Source organism: Oryctolagus cuniculus, chromosome 5 (assembly GCF_964237555.1).
Source record: "Oryctolagus cuniculus chromosome 5, mOryCun1.1, whole genome shotgun sequence".
NCBI lineage: Eukaryota > Metazoa > Chordata > Mammalia > Lagomorpha > Leporidae > Oryctolagus > Oryctolagus cuniculus.
In genome coordinates, this window is record NC_091436.1 from 53,232,999 (window position 1) to 53,238,998 (window position 6,000).

The following is a 6,000-nucleotide window of genomic DNA, read 5'->3' on the forward strand; positions in this document are numbered from 1 at the left end:
ACAGAGATCCTACATGAGGAGTAAGTGCACAGTGACTCCTGTTGTTGACTTAACAAATTGACACTCTTGTTTATGGCATCAGTAATCACCCTAGGCTCTTATCATGAGTCGCCAAGGCTATGGAAGCCTTTTGTGTTCACCAACTCTGTTCATATTTAGACAAGGTCGTAGTCAAAGTGGAAGTTCTCTCCTCCCTTCAGAGAAAGGTACCTCCTTCTTTGATGACCTGTTCTTTTTACTGGGATCTCACTCGCGGAGATCTTTCATTTAGGTGTGGTGTTTTTTTTTTTTTTTTTTTTTTTTGCCAGAGTGTTTTGGCTTTCCATGCCTGTAATACTCTCATGGGCTTTTCAGCCAGATCTGCATGCCTTAAGGGCTGATTCTGAGGCTAGAGTGCTGTTTAGGACATCTGCCATTCTATGAGTCTGCTGTGTATCTCGCTTCCCATGTTGGATTGTTCTCTCCCTTTTTTATTCTATCAGTTAGTATTTGCAGACAAAGATATTATCCAATACTTTCCTCTAAATGTTTAAAAAGTTTGTTTCAATTTTTCCATCTTTTTAAGATTTATTTATTTATTGTAAAGTCAGAGTTACACACAGAGAGAAGGAGAGGCATGGAGAGAGAGAGACAGAGAGAGAGAGAGGTCTTCCATCCGTAGGCTCACTCCCCAAGTGGCCACAATGGCCAGAGCTGTGCCAGTCCAAAGCCAGGAGCCAGGAGCTTCCTCTGGGTCTTCCCACGCAGGTTCAGGAGCCCAAGGACTTGGGCCATCTTTTACTGCTTTCCCAGGCCACAGCAGAGAGGCGGATCAGAAGTGGAGCAGCTGGGACTCGAACCAGCACCCATATGGGATGCTGGCACTGCAGGCGGTGGCCTTATTGGCTACGTCAAAGCACTGGTCCCTCTTTTTTATGTTTTTGAAACACTGAGATTGATTCTTAGGCAGAAGATGAGGAAGTTTGATATGTTTTAAAAATATCTTTCATCAGTAATAGTCACACTTGATAGCCAATTTTTTTCTTTTAACAAATTCCCTTTGTTGAACTCTATTTGTTCTAATAACTTTTGGGTTATTTTAATTTTTCTTTGTTGTTAATCTGAATATTATGAAATTTCTGTTTCTTGTTTTCCTATTATAATGATAGTAATAATAATTTTTGATTTCACTATCATGACATAGAACCTCTGATACCATACTTGTATTAAATACAAGAAATAACAATAGTTTTCTTGTCTCACTTTTTCTTATAAAACATATTTACCTATTTTATTTACTTGAAAGAGAGAGAGAGAGAGAGAGAGAGAGAGAGAGATCCCAGATGCTGGTTCACTCTCCAATGTTCCCAACAGCTGGGTTGGGCCAGAACAAAACCAGGACCCTAGAACTCAGTTTGCCTCTTCCACGTAGATGACAAGAACCCAAGTACTTGAGTCATCACCTCCTATCACCCAGGAACGCATAAGCAGAGTGCTGATATTGGAAGCAGAGATGAAGCTTAAACCCAGACACTCTGACATGGGGTATATCCATCCAAGCAGTGGAGGTTAAACCACTGTTAGGTTATAATATTTACATTCTATTCCTAATTTTGTTATAGATTTTACTAAGAGTGGGAGCTTAATTTTATGAAATCGATTTTTAACACCTATTGAGATGATCATAGGATTTTCTTGTTTTAACTGGTTAATAGAAATTACATCAACAGATTTGCTAGATTTGATTTACTAATATTTCTAATGTCTATTCAGGATTTTTCATTCATGCTTATGAATTGTCTAAGAAAGCAATTTCCTTTTTTTGTTGTTTGGGTATCAACATATACTAGTTAATTAGATTGAATTGGGATATCTTTTCTCTCTCTCTTTTTAAAAACTGATTTATTTATTTGAAAGGCAGAACTACAGAGAGGCAGAAGCAGAAGAGAGAGAGAGAGAGAGAGAGAGAGAGAGAGGTCTTCCATTCACTAGTTCACTTGCCAAATGGCTGCAATGGCCAGAGCTGGGCAGATCCAAAGACAGAAGCCAGGAGCTTCATTTGGGTCTCCCACATGGCTGCAGGAGCCCAGGAACTTGGGCCATCTTCTGCTGCTTTCCCAGGCCATAACATAGAACTGGATCAGAAGTGGAGCATCTGGGACTTGAACTAAGCCCCATATATGGGATGCCGGCACTGCAGGCTGGGGCTTTACCTGCTATGGCACAGTGCCAGCCCCTTTTCTGTTTACTATTTTCTGGAAGAGTTTATATAAGTTTGGAATGATCTGCTCTCTTAAAGTTTGATAGAACTTTCCTCTAAATTGCCTAAAGGTTTGATCAAACCTAATATTTCCTCCGTAGGAATAACTTTCAATTTTGATACAATTTCTTAATAGGATTTCCTTTTATAATATTATCCAGACTTTCAATTTCCTTTAAAGTTAATTTTGATTAAATTTTTAAATGTGGAATTTAATAATTCTGTCTCATCTCAAATTTATAGAAATTAATTTGTTAATAGTTTCTATCTTTTTAATTTTGGCAGTATCTGTGGCTATGTCTTCTTTTACTAGTAGTATTTTAATACTAGTACGTAATCTTTTTTGACTGGCTTCTTAGCAAAATGTATTTAAGGTTCATATATTTGTTTTCTTTGAGCTTATAGATAATTTCTTTTGTTATTTCTATTTCTTTGAAAAGGGGAGAGAGAGAGAGTAAGAGAGAAAGAATATTTCATCCACTGGTTCATTCCTTAGATGCCTACAACATTCTGGGCTGTGCCAGGCCAAAGCTAGGAGCTGGGAACTGAATCCCTTCACTCATGTGGGTTGTGGGGACCCAAGCACTTGAGCTATTACTTGCTGCTTCCCAGGGTTCTCTTTAGCAGGAAGCTGAAATTGATAATGGAGCCAGGACTTGAACCCATGTATTCTGATATAGAATAGGGGCATCCCAGGCAGCATGCCAAACACTACGCCAAACATTCACACTGATGATTTCTTTTTATCATTGAGCAACATGCTGTTTTATACATGTACCATTACCCCCTTGAAAGATGCCAGCCTGTGCTGGCCCCATTGATAGTTTTTTTTTTTTCCTAAAGATGCCACTAGTAGAGGAGATGGCTGTGATATTTACACACCCTCCAAGAGGGAAATAGAAATGAAATAGTACAATAATTAGAGGACAAAAAAAAGTAGAAGGGAACAGTCTCTGTGCTACGTTATTTATAAAGATTAGCGGAATAATGAAGGACTCATACATTTAATTCAACAAACATTTTCTGAGCTGTTCCTACTTAGTAGACAGCAACTAGGGTACTGAGGACACAGCAGTGACAAACAGCAGACAGTGGTCTCTGCTCTGAAGAAGCTTCTAGGCTAGTAAATGCAGCTGAATGATGAATGAATGAGTCAATACTACAGCATTCTTTTAGAATCACGTCACAGATTCTTGCGGTCTTAAAATATTTGAACAAAATATTTGAAATTTCATTTTGCCATATGCTACTTATGTTTTTCTTTTCTTTTCTTTTTTTTGCCACTTTTTGGAGTGATTTTACCCTAGAAATTCCCAGGCATGGTCATGTGTGTGGCTGATGCCTGCAAGTAACAGTGAGCAGGTTTTTAAATCCATCCACTGAGGAAACAGAGAGCATGTTTCTGGAGGAGTGAATGATTTTTCACTTCTGTCAGGAGATCAAATGATCAGCAGGGCTGCTAATCTGCCTATCAGCAAAAATAGCCAGAAATATGCACAAATGTAAACATAAAAGGGGACTCTCATAATTTGCATAGCTCTCATGTTTGCCCATCACTCTCCCTAAACTCATGTAAGCTGTAAGGCTGGATGTGAATGTGCTACAGCTTGGGGAATTGCTGCTTTATCTTCCTATGAGACACTTTATTATCACTGTTAATTGATTATACATTTTCAACACTCTCAGTGTAAACCAGTCATGCCATCTATTTCTACCTTGGGCTTCTGTTTATAGTTGGAGTGTGCCAAACATGCAGACTAAATGAAAATATACCCTCCAGGAACCATGCGTGGCATCTCTCATAACAAGCTGCAGCACCTCTTTGAAGCATGGCTGCTATGCCGTGGGAATCCCGGGAATCTGTGCGTAGCTCGCTGCGCCGGGGAGCCTCTGGCAGGAATGGAAAGTGAGTGGTGGGAGAGGAATCCTGTGTGTGGATGATTGTCATGCTTCCTGCTCTCATTTTGAGGGAAAAGGAGAGGTGGTTCAAGGAAAAGATTGTGTATCTCTAGGATAACTGGGATTTATGGGAGCAGTATTGGCCATGTGAGTTCCAGCTGGCTCCCTAATGCTTCGCCAGCATTGAGTTTCTTGGGCCTTGCGGGTAAGAGGAGGGTGCTGGATTCCCAGCATCTTGTGCCTTATCCGTTTGACATTTCTCTAGCAAATCTAAAGAAATGATTCCCGATTGCCTCTCTATTTCAAAAATAGCTCTAAAGCCTGAGGACAGTGGAATGGGAGGGGGAGAGGAGCTTGGCTAAATAGAAAGTGTTGAGATGATTCAGAGGGCTCCTGCTGACAGAGCAGGGGTAGCATGACCTTCTATGGGGGCCACGTAGTCAGCCTCCTACTGGTTGTTATTTTGGGTTCCAGAAAGTCTGCCAGCCCTGAAATCTCTCTCCCTACTATCTTGCCAGGTTCTGTCATTCCTACCATGGGAGCCATGCTCTAGTTAAGGCATTGTGTCTCCAGGAGGCCCAGTTTATAGTGCAGCCACCCATAGGCAATACTACACATTTAACCCATAACTGCCCATTAGCCTGCAGCCTGGCTGCAGAGAATAGCTACCAGCTGTTGGTAACCTGACACTGCTTTACTAAGAGAAGCTTTTTGACAGCCTCTTCACATAAGTGGGGGAATGGGTGCCACAAAGCTCCGGATCAGGGTTATAATGGCTTCCATGGGAGATGCCAAATTGCCACAGCGATGGCATCTCCACTCCCTCCTCCCAGGGTGTGGGGAGATTAGACTTTGGATTTTAACAGTAGTGTGGCAATACAAATGGAGTCAGTGAAAGGCACCTAAGTTCATGGATGATGGATCCAATGTGGAAGCAGGGAACACACAAGGCTCTTAATCAGGCTTTATCTCTAAGAAGAAACTGCCTACTCAGCTTGCTTTGGGGGTCTTCCTAAAAATCCTATTACTGGTCAGTAAAGAAGCCTGAAGCTTTCACTATAATTACTCCTTTGGGCATAGGAGGCACCTGTTAAAAGGCAAACATTTTATGTGGGGATAACCAGGCATTTTTCAGAATGGAGGGCATTCATGAGAACTAGCCCGTCTCATATAATAGCCTGGGGGAAAGCTTGGAAGCTTGGTATGCTGCAGCTGTGTGTGAGAAAACATTCCTCACGCTGCCAGAACTACCATTGGTACTCAATACTCTGTTCTGTAGCGTAACCAGCTTCTTACTAATTGTGGTTAAAAGGTCACATGTTCTCTTCATGAACAATATTTTGGGGATAGTATTTAGGCTGGCTGTTCTGTTCTTTGGACTTGGCTTTCTTCCTTGGTCTCTACTTCTTTCTTTGCATTCCATGCAGAGCGTGGACGATGGACCCACTGCATCCCACTGCTTCCCTCCTTTCACTGGGAACTCTCTGCATGACTCAGACTGGCTGGACAAGCCAATAAGGATAGCCTCTCCTCCCTCAGAACAGATTCTGTTATGTGGTCAGCCTGCCAGCATGGTGAATTAAGAACAGAATTAAAAAAGCTGTTCTGGAGGATCTGATCTAAAGACAAAAATTATGCATCACCAAGAAAAAGACGAGGTAGAGAAGATTCCCCAGGGGGCAAATGGAAGCCTGAGAAGGGGAAAAAGAGAACAGAAACAGGATAGGGACTCTGAAGTCAGGCAGTCTCAGGAATTGCCAGTGGGAGAGCAAATAGAACTAGGTTTGAAAAAAGGATTTGAGTTCAAAACTCAGTAGCTATGCTACCTTGAAGTGATTACTTATAGTCTTAGAATATGCATT